The sequence below is a fragment of the Euprymna scolopes genome, chromosome 2 (assembly GCF_053919585.1).
Source record: "Euprymna scolopes isolate OS-2025 chromosome 2, ASM5391958v1, whole genome shotgun sequence".
Classification (NCBI taxonomy): domain Eukaryota; kingdom Metazoa; phylum Mollusca; class Cephalopoda; order Sepiida; family Sepiolidae; genus Euprymna; species Euprymna scolopes.
Window position 1 is genome coordinate 83,130,797 of NC_136483.1, and position 12,182 is coordinate 83,142,978.

Below are 12,182 nucleotides of genomic sequence, written 5' to 3' on the forward strand. Positions count from 1 at the left end.
GGATGGTATGATAAAATTGTGGGGTCTGCGTTCGCGCCTGACCTCCATAGAATGGAAATATGTCACAAAGTTTAACAAGGTTTTTTAATATAGATCCACAGAATATTGTGATAAGTGTTTCAGTGTGAACCGGTATGGTATAATAAATTATGGGACTTATCTATTTTATTTTTACTTTCATCATATTTTGTTTTGGTTTTGATAGCCCCAAATTCGAAGTTATCTCTTTACAACCCTTCCTTTTGATAACCTATCATACTTTCATAAATCAGAGTCTATTTTCTGTAGGCTGTTTTTTAACCCAGTCAACGATGGGTACTTTTAGTAGTGTATATATATATACATATATATATATATATATATATATATATATATATAACATATATATACACATATATACATATAGTCATCCACAGACTGACTGTTTTGTTGTATTACACCTCTTCTGTGCGGCTATATATATGCCAGTTTGTATGTACACGTATATATACATATATATATATATACATATAATTCTACATTAGATATAAAAAATAAAAGTAGATATATCGGTAGATATGACTCATATGATAAGGGTAGATATGACAAGATCAAGAAGGTAGATATGTATATAAAGCAACTGTGAAGTTTACACCTCTAAAGCAACTAAAAAGAAAGTCCACACTCTCTAAAGCAACTAACGGAAAAGTTTACACTCTCTAAAACAACTAACAGGAAAGTTTACACTCTCTAAAGCAAGTAACGGAAAATTTCACACTCTTTAAAGCAACTAACGGAAAATTTTACACTGTCTAAAGCAAGTAACGGAAAATTTTACACTCTCTAAAGCAACTAACGGAAAAGTTTACACTCTCTAAAGCAACTAACGGAAAATTTTACACTCTCTAAAGCAACTAACGGAAAAGTTTACACTCTCTAAAGTAACTAACGGAAAATTTTACACTCTCTAAAGCAACTAACGGAAAATTTTACACTCTCTAAAGCAACTAACGGAAAAGTTTACACAGTGTAAAGCAACTAACGGAAAAGTTTACACACTAAAACTAACAGGGAAAATCTATACTTACTGAATTTTTCTAATTTGAGTCTTGTCGACGGATGCCTTTTAAGCTCATACCCTGAACCGTGTTGGAATAGACAGTGTTTGAGTCATTATCGGGTTTGGAACAGGGGACGAGAAATGAGTAGAAATGGCTATGCGTTTCAAAGTAAGCAGCTTAAACAGCTTGAGCAAGAGGTCCGCTTAGTTTAGTGTTGTGTGACGTCAAATCAAATTGTTTATAGTAGTAGTAGTATTTCTATATTCAATAGAATATAATTTGTTCCTTAACAAAATATAATATTTTGTTAGTAACTTATTTGACTTCTTATAATTTCAGTCTGAATGAAATGAATTGAAATTCCCAAATACAACACGACAATTTTCATTTGAAGGTAAGACATTTTTTTATCTTTTTTTTTAATATCGTTTTAGCTGTTGAGGCCATATACTCATATGAGAAATATACTATGAAAAATGTACACATAATATATATATATCGATAGATAGATAGATAGATAGATAGATGTAGATAGATAGATACATATACATATATGCATACATATATGTATGCATATATATTTTTTTAATACTTATTACTAAATTTGTTACTATAATTACTAAATTAATATTAATGTTATTATTATTATTATTATTATTATTATTATTATTATTATTATTTTGTCATCTTTATCATCATCATGACATTTTGACAGCCTTAATAAACTATGATTCTGCAACACTTAAAAAATTATAATTATCACTCCTACACTTTTGCTTTTAATAATGACATCGAATTTCTTTATAGAAAGATCTGTTTCATTCTGTGTAGACAATTTCCGGTCACAGTAATACGAGCTTTCGCGTTTTTGCCCCCCCCCCCACTTAAAATCACTTTTTCTTTTTAAGCCGAGGATGAAGGTTCTTATTTTGGATTTCTCTCTTCTTACTATTAGGTCCCATTTGACTAGGGACATATTTCTCTTTGGACTACTGGACTGCCCGGAAAAAACAATTTTCATTATTTCAGCTGTTTTGTAAACTTTCCAATCGGATTTTTGAAAACTTGCCAATCGGATTATATGCATTGTCACGCTGGACTTATTTTGGAATACATTCTATCTAAAGAACTATTTTGCATTTTGGATCAACTCGAGAGGAGTTTTATTCAAGCTGAAATATTATGCGCGGTTTGTTTTTATATTAGTTTTTTATATATCCAATATTTTTTCATTTTTTTATTTGGCAATTTATAGCTACAATAAATTGCGGTTTCACTTAATGCCTTAACTAGAAAATTCTAGCATTGCTACAAATATAATTTGCTGATTTCTTTCTGTCCTCTGATGAGAAGAATAACAAGAATAGCATTCTTTGAAACTCCGCGGAATAAAAACTTTGTAAATTGTTTTTTGGAGTATTCAGTCGAACAATAAATTTTGATTGTAAAGTTCAATTTACAGTTTTAATTTTCTTTCTCTTATATATATATATATATATATATATATATATATATCAAGAAGTGCATACTTTTTTTAACGAATGGTGATAAGCTTACAGGCAAAAGAATCGAACATAAAGCCGAAACATAAGAATGGAAGTGACGAATCCAGTTATCCACGCAGGAAATACTCCAAGACACGCACGCAACATAGCACTTGGGGATGCCCTGCCATTTCTCATGGAACGGCTACTGTGGTTAATGTTTTCTATCATACGGAAAAATCTCAGCCAGAAAAGAACTATCTTATCGCACTCTATGAAGGATACTTAACAATCTTTATTACCCGTTAGCTATCAGACAACCACAGTCCGAAAGAGATACCATCACCAGCGTACAATCTCCTGAACTCCGCATAAGCTCACCGAAATTAAAGTCCAAGAGTCGAATAGGGAAAAGAGGTGATTACAAAGATGTTAGTTTCCTGGTTATTTCAGTTAAGCTTGTGAATTTTGTAGGTTTTTTTTTTGTTGTTTTTGTTTTGTTTTTTTTAGCTTAAGAGTATCTTATCGGCGATGTTGCTTAAGTAGTTATTCTTTTTATTGCGTGTCATGAAAGCAAATTTTTCGTTATTCTAAGATATCTACTTTTATTTATTTTTTCATGTCTGTTGATTTGACCATGTAAATTTCAAGAATTCCCAAGTAATTATAGTTTCACGTTCATCTAATTCTGTCATTACCGCATATTCGTATATATTATTATAGAGTCGTGAATTCAAAAGTAAAAAAAAGTATTTCGGTGTCATCAGCTAGAATCGAAACCGAAAGCAAAATTATAGCATTCAAAGCCGGTGACGTTACCACTATGCCAACGCAGCGCGCATGCTGACTGTACAAAATGTATAACGATTTTTTTTCAAGTTTGACCCGTTTTTGAACGCTTAAAAACAATTTTAACCGGCTAAAGACTCATAACAGAACGGTCCATAAAAAATTCAATCATTTGAGGCCTTGCGCCGCAGAAGTTCAACGTCTCTATCTACTGCGCCACGGGCCCCGAAGGGTGGTCAAGATTGGATTTTTTAGTCTTATAAATCCACGTGTATTTATTATCTGATCTTCCATAGTCGGGTCCGTACCGTATGGTATATATATTATTTAATTGAAATTCATTATTGGAATGAGTATTAAACGTGGATTGGCCAAAACGTGGTGATACGATAACTATGGATGGCGGTTATTGCTGAGAATGCAGTTAGGAGATTCGGAGTTCCTATCCCGTCGCGGTTACCACCTGACGAAGGCCAGAGGAATAGTTGGCCGAAACGTCATGAAACAACAACTAAGAAAGACGGGGATAATAGTCTGCAATAAATAAATTAATGAAACGGCAAAAATGATGTTATTAATAGTTTTCGTAATGATAATAGTAATAGTTGAAACAAAAATATTAATGGATAAATATAGTAAAGTATTAATAACAATAGTGATAGTTTTAAATAATAATAATAATAATAATAATAATAATAATAATAATAATAATAATCATAATAATAATAATAATAATAATAATAATAATATACTTCCTACGACGGAAGAGTTAAAGACAGTGTCGGTTTTAACGTGATGTAAATTCCATTCCTGCTAATTTTTTTTTTTACAAGGTGATCACCACTTATCAAGGCCCGGAAGCTACTCAGGGATAAGGGTTATTGCATGTACAGTACGTTAGTCTTGGGGTTTAATAAAAATGTCTACTTAAAGGGGCGGTTCATCAGGAATTTGTTTACGTTGGACTTGAAGACATCAAGGTTGTAGTCAGGTGGGAAGTAAGCAGACGGAACAGAGTTCCACAGGCGTGCAGTTCTAAGAAAGGAGCTTTGTTCATGGAATCTACGTTTTGATTTAGCACAGATAAAGAGTGGGGAAAATTATTGACAGTGGTTTCAGCTAGTTGGGTGTTTTTCGTAAAATATTTGCGAGGGGGGACTAGCGACAAATGAAATATATAGATAATATGAAGAAAATTAGATGTGTAGCTCATAGCCGATTTAGAGAGCAAGATAGACAGTTAGGTAAATATGTATATATAGAGAGATGGGAAGAAAGAAGGGGATAATGATGAAACTTTCCCAAATAAACAAAATAAAACTTTCTCTCAAGGAAAGCAAGATAATTTAATCTTGTGTAAACTCCTTTGCCATAAGATGTTCCGCTTAGTCAAAATGTTTTTAGCGAAACCAAATTTTCCCACATCAAAAATAAAAACAAAACGTTTTAGACTCTTTGGCAAATTCGATTGCGTGCGTCGAACATTTTCGTGGTGGATCGATTAATGAAACGTTAATTCGATTCTGATTCGATCAGCGTAAGGAATCGTTGACAACGCGAATCTTCGAGGGAATTTTCACTTCTGGTAAAAATACCGGCGAAACTTTTGCAGCTAAATACGACTTCGACTTTGACAAGAACATTAAAGTCAATTTGTCGTGCATGAACACTAGTGGCAATTGCCAGTTACATAAGTTCATCAGATCGTATGAATCTGAGGATTCTATTGTTGGCATTTGTTTCCTCGATATTTTTCTTTTTAGAAACTCATCAGATACTTATGGAAGGAACAACGTAAATATTGCCAACATTCTAACTAAAAGTGATTTTTGTGGAACTGAATCTCTCTTCCTCTCTCTCTCTCTCTCTCTCTCTCTCTCTCTCTCTCTCTCCATATATATATATATATATATATATATATGAGAGTAAACAGTTAATAAAACATGCTAAAAAACACTTTGAAAAAGAGTTAAAAACATATTTAATCTGAAAAGGAAACACTTGGTAAGTGGATAGTCCTTAATCTGCGGAGTTTCGAAGAAATACTTTCCTTCTCATCAGAGGGTAGGAATTAGCAAAATGCGGGATCGGATTTTGCATACAAAAGTATTTGATGAAACTACAAGTAAGTCAAAGATCTTACTTGATAACAAAAAGTAAAGCAGAGGGAATATGGTGAAGAAAAAGATGATTACACGTGAATGGATAGTCTGGTGAAAGGTAAATTATCCAATGACGGTAAAATCCAAAAATATAACTCCAAGAAAGTTAATTGAGTTTCCATTTGCACAAGTAAAATCCAATTTTTATTATATATATATATATATATATATATATATATATATAAGATTTATTATGTGTTAAATCTGAGCTTTAAAACACTTAATAAGCTGCTTCTCTTGCGTTGTCAGTCATTATTGAAATATGTCACCATTATAAAATAATTTCGAGTGAGATAGAATTATTTGACAGAAATTAAATAGAACTACGTTTTGTGTGTGTGTTGTTGTTGTTATTTTTGTTTTTGTTGTTGTTGTTGTTGTTGTTGTTGTTTTTGTGAACATGAGCTATGTTTTCAAAAAGGAAACTAAATAAATCCGAATAAAAGTCTGTAGACCGTATACTATCGATGAAAATGTCATGCTAAATAGAGAGACTCCTCTGTATTAGAAAATCTATTTAAGTATCCTAATTAGCTATTGTTTAAAAATGTCTTTCTCCCACCTAAGTGATACGTAATAAGTTTCTGTCGATTGCTCTCACCCTCTCTCATTGCTGTCAACTAACTACTCTTAAAAAAATTGTATAACGTATATCATTGCCTTGTCCATATCTATCTCTTTATTAAGATAACAATATAACAAACTACTTACTAACAGAAGATTACAATAGTCTATTCTAAGCAATACGATATATAAACGTATTTTATACTATTAATCCAGAGCTCTAAAAACAAGATAGAACGTTAGATAGATAGATGTATAGATCGAAGCGGAGAGACAGAAAGGGGAGATAAAATTAAAAAGACGAATTTTAAATTTTGTCTTTTTTTATTGTTTTAATCAGTTGAAATTAGATCAAGGTGGTTATAGCGAATGGGGTAGAATAAACCAGCTAAGTTGAAAAACAATAGGAAATATATACGTATTTTTACTATTATTTAGCACATAGTTGTAAAGAAAATATAGAACGAGTTATATATATATATATATATATATATATATATATATAAAGAGAAAGAGAAAGAGAGGGGGAGATATTGTTTAATTTTATACTTGTGGCGAAGTATGTGATTATCCTGATGGAAGCAATTGCGGTTAATAGAATTGGCAGCGTAAGTCTTCGAGGAATTTTGAATTCTGATAAAATTTCGGCGAAACCTTTCGAGTTAAATGCGACTTTGACTTTGCCAACAACATTAAAACACACCGAAACTAATCGAATAAGTTAGAAATAGTTTCCGTCTCTCGGATAATTTGCTTATAGATTCGGTGCTACAAAGAATGGCTGTTCAAATATATACAAATATTTTTTCACGATAAGGCGGGTTTAATAGGTCATGTTTATAAATAGTAGATAAATAATATGTGTGTGTGTGTGTGTGTGTGTGTGTGTGTGTGTGTGTGTGTGTGTGTGTGTGATACGAATTTTTGCATTGCAAGCGCATATTTTTTTATATCTATAAAAATTTATATTTCGAAGAATCATGGTTGAAAATACTAAAGTCTTTCAAAGCGATAATAATATAAATAGATTGAAAATACTGGAAGCGTTATATATAAAGACAAAGAAATGCCAGAGAAATAATGTAAATTACGAATGTAGTCGAAATATTTTAAAATGCTTAGGGTCGTAAATTTTAAATATGTATATATATTTAAAAAAAAATCGACTTGATGTTGATATCAATGTGGACCTCCTTCCCCTGTTAAAAATTTTCCGCCCACCTTATACAGATCCGACCTAAATTATTTTGAAAAAAAAAACACAAAAAGAATTATTCGAAGATTGGAGAACGTAAAAAAAGAAGATAGTGAAACAAAAGAATCCCATTGCTTTTCAATAAGATTGTCAATGAGAATATTCTGCCTAAATACACCCAATCTATATCTATAAAAGTAAACGTGTCTGTCTGTGTGTGTATGTGTGTGTGTCTGTGTACGTTTCCCTACGCAATAATTCTGACAATTTAAAGTCTACAGACTCGAACTTTGATATACAGGATACTGAGATTTGGGAAAATCTATTTGATCAGTTTCGGCCAGAAATTTCGCTTTTAAGGGGTCAAAGTTCAACGATTTGACCTTTGAGAACTCTACCAAACTCCTCTGACAATTTTGTTTCTAAACACTGGAAATTTTAGATATAGGTTCCTTGGACATGGATCTAACTTAATAACATGATTTGAGCCCACAACAATAAATGTTAAGGGGTCATAAGAGAGGTCAAAGTTTAAAAAATTGAACGTTTCTTTTTTGTTGTTTTTTTGGGGTTTTTTTTTGCTCAGCATACACCTGCAAACGCCCAGGCAACGCCGGGCACCCATGCTAGCCTATATATCTATAAAAGTGAACGTGTCTGTGTGTTTTTCTGTCTGTCTGTGTGTCTGTGTACATTTTCCTTCGCAATAACTCTGTCAATTTCCAGTCTACAGACTCGAAATTTAATCCACAGGGTACTGAGATTTGCGAAAATCTATGGGATCGGTTTTCGGCCAGAAGTTTCGCTGTTTCTTGGACATGGATCTAACTTACTAATTTGATTGGAGCCCCAAAAAATGAATGTTAATGGGGCCATAGTAGGGGTGAAAGTTTTTAAAAAATTGACCGTTTTTTGGTTGTTTTTTTTGTTTCGTTTTTTTTTTGCTCAGCATACACCTCCAAACACCCGCGCAACGCCGGGCACCCATGCTAGTATATGTATATATATATATATATCTATATCTATCTATCTATCTATATATATATATATATATATATATATATATATATATATATATATACTAGCATTGGGTGCCCGGCGTTGCCCGAGTGTTTGGAGGTGTATGTTGAGCAAAAAAAAAGAGGTCAATTTTTGTAACTTTGACCCCTATTATGACCCATTAAAATTTATTGTTTTGGGCTTAAATCGAGTTATTAAGTTAGATCCATGTCAAAGGAACCTATATCTAAAATTTCAAGTGTTTCGACCCCAAATTCTCGGAGGAGTTTGGTAGAGTTCTCAAATGTCAAATCGTTGAACTTTGACCTCTTAACAGCCAAATCTGGCCGAAAACCGATCACATAGATTTTCCCAAATCTCAGTACTCTGTATATCAAATTTCGAGTCTGTAGACTGAAAATTAACAGAGTTATTGCGAAAGGAAATGTACACAGACACACAGACAGAGACGGAGACACATAGACACGTTCACATTTATAGATATACTAGCATGGGTGCCCGGCGTTGCCCGGGTGTTTGGATGTGTATGTTGAGCAAAAAAAAAAAAAGTGGTAGTAGGAAGACAGGCTCGAACCCGTACCGCAAAGGAGGAAAATAACGGAGTAAAAACCTAACGTTTATGCTGTTACGACCACCGCCAAACCGGAAGCGGCATTTTTTAAAATTAAGGCTAAACGATCTAAAGGAGAGGGTAACTTTAAAAAATATCGGCAAAAAAGCGACACCCCCTATAGAAAAGTGCCTAGTTGAAGGGGAAGATATTAATGTTTTTAGCCAATTTTTCGATATTTGTCGTATGAAAGGTCGAACTTTAAAACGATACTGATCTTGGTAAAATCCGTCGCCACCATTGAATGTTTAAGGCTAACATGCAAACAGACATAGATACATACATTTATATATTGGTAACTAAAAATGTTCGACCCAAACTGATGAAAAAGCTTGCGCTATCTCTGAATACACTTTATGTAAGGTTTCAAATATTTAGACCAGAAATTGTCTGAGTAATTTGGAAGAGACCGCAGAGGTCAATTTTTTTTTAATTTGACCCCTATTATGACCCCTTAACATTTCTTATTTTGGGCTCAAATCAAGTTATTAAGTATGATCCATGTCCAAGGAACCTATATCTACAATTTCAAGTGCGTAGACCCAAAATTGTCAGAGAGGTTTGGAAGAGTTCTCAAAGGTCAAATCGTTGAACTTTGACTTCTTAATCTCCAAATCTCTGGCCAAAAACCGATCACATCAATTTTTCCAAATCTCAGTACCATGTATATCAAATTTCGTGTCTGTAGAGTTATTGCGTAGGGAAATGTACACAAACACACAGACACACACAGACACTTTCACTTTATATATATATATATATATATATATATATATATATATATATATAGTTTGTATTCATATATATATATATATATATATATATATATATATATATATATATATATATATATAAATTTAAATGATAATTATCTATATAATTTTAAAAAAAACTCAGATCAGCTTGCTTGGTTGTTTCAACTGTCCATCCGGTTTTTGACTTCCGGTTTCAAAAAATTTGCCTGCTTATCTCTATCATGGCCGCCGTGTCTTAAGCCTGATATTAAATTGATTGATTGTTTTTGTTTTACGGCATATCAACCCTTTTCAGGTTATTTAATGCCGAATCCAAAGATTTTTAAGAAACATTTTTTAATAGAATATATTTGTTGTTTTCAAGTCGGTTTCTATTTAACCCATAGTTGGGACCCTAACAGGTACTACCACTCCGGGGCAGAGTGGAACTGGGAGCAATGGCAAGTAAAGGGTAGCTCCACACTCCCCAAAGCCCAGAAGCTGGGGCCTCACCATCGGATATAGTTTAGGGTCATATCCAGGACCCTGATATTAAAAGCCACTTCTGCTATTCAAATTATACATGAGGTCAGCAATATTTTTTGCTTCAATTTATTTTAACGTGCATTCCTTAAAATAATGTAATTTAACATCGTTGAGTTAAAAAAAACTGATTTAAATATAAATATACAATGTAAAACTATAATCGCATTTATAACCATATTTACCACTTTTAGTAGCGCTCCTGTGAAGTCTGGCGATATTTTTCAGGCCTTACTAAAAAATATTTCTCTTCAAGGAGCGGAGTTGTTAGAAACTTGGTTTTAGTAGTGCTTTTAGTAGGGCTTACTTAATTTTAATTAGTGCTTGCAGAAGAACTCTGGAGGCTCCTGTGTTATATTTTTTTCACTCATCACTTTAAAAAATGTTTTCTCGCGACAATAAAAGACAATATAATCTCAAAATCACTTTTTATTTTGAAAATTTTTTATCTCATCTTTTAAGGGCAAACGGGTAGACTAGTACCATTTTTAAAAAATAGCGCGAGTCGTTGAACGCAAAAACACCTTTTAAAAAGTCGTAAACAAATAAATACCAAATAATGACGGCGGGAGAACGAATTTTTCTAAAATTGAATAGTAATAAAAAAAAAATAATAATAATAACAAAAGTGGGGAGGGATCTGAAGAAGCCAACGTTAAATCGGGGCTGTAAATGATTTCTGAAAATGATGGGCTTGATTTACGTTGTATGTGAAACCCAAACCCGTTCGAAATCTTAAAATACTGATTTTTTTTTAAATATTTTATATAATCTGGTGCTTAGTGTCCAATTATCCGCAGAAATAGTTTTAAAAAGACAAAAAAAGAAAAAAATTGTAAGGTTGTGCCGATTATTCAGGTGCACCTACATATTTTTTAAATTTCTTTACCTAGGTTATACGTGATTAAAACTAGAACTTGATTAATAAAACTACGTTTTTCGTGTTCAAAATTATTTATTTAGGATTATTTTATTTGTATTTTTCATTGCAAGTTGGAATTGTTTTAAAAAACACACGCACACAAAGCAAATATGTGTTCCTAATGTAAAAAAAATACTTGACCAATTTACATATTTAAAAAAATATTTGGGTCTTTTTATGACTTAACAAAGCGTAGTAAACCTCCTAAAAAGTCAAAATCTACTTCTTCTTAGTTTATACGTTTCAACGGCTTTTACAGATAATATAATAAGTAATTATAATTACACCTAAGTAAAACAATATTAATTATACAATTATTACTAATAACTTTCGTAACAAGATTTAACAGTAACAAACAGAAATGTCCACCCGCATTTACAAAATAACGAATTAACAAACCTGCGATGCTGTCGCTTCCGGCTTCATGCATATGCACACCTCCACCGAGTGATTGCATATATTTTTTATGTCCATCTTTCTGAAGCTGAGATATACATCAAAGAGTTAGAGTACTTAATAACATGATAACATCCTGGTGCGATACATTCTTTAGTCAAGTATTATATGATAGAAAATCATTAAAACATTTCAACGTTTCCTTTATTCTGTTCATCTTCGTCCGTACCCAAAGGTGTTTTGCTTCAAGACTGCATTTTCATAGCCTTCAAATCCAACTTCTGCACACTACGCAGAATGCTCGAAGCAAACTACAACATCCTCACACACACACACGCACACACACATATATGTGTGTGTGTGTGTGTGTGTGTGTGTGTGTGTGTGTGTGTGTGTGTGTGTGTGTGTGTGTGTGTACTATTATACAAAAGTCGCTTTGTGTGTGAGAGAGACTTCCTTTCTCATAGGTTCCAAAACGGCTGAGTCTACCTTTTGCAAATTTTACACCAAGGTAATTTATGTCTGGCAATAGTTATAGATATGTTTTGTACACAAATTTATCTGATAAATATCGAAAATCGAAAACATCTGATCTTAAAAATAGTCTTTCTCTCTTATAGTTGAAAATAGTCAAATGCTCTACAACTAAGCTTAGTTGTAGAGCATTTGACTACAGATCGAATGACCCCCTGTCCAACCGCGGGTATACTTTACCATTTTATT

The 12,182-nt window shown here is 32.6% G+C and overlaps 1 protein-coding gene across 4 annotated transcripts in view; it reads left to right on the plus strand.

Moving 5' to 3' along the window:
* LOC145293079 (uncharacterized) overlaps window positions 1-12,182 on the plus strand; it is a 665,443-nt gene that overhangs the window by 182,249 nt on the left and 471,012 nt on the right. For all 4 annotated transcript variants that reach the window (XM_080139442.1, XM_080139450.1, XM_080139432.1 and 1 more), the window contains exon 4: window positions 1,380-1,434. The gene's annotated coding sequence lies outside the window, so the exon portion shown is untranslated. The remainder of the gene's footprint in view (window positions 1-1,379; window positions 1,435-12,182) is intronic.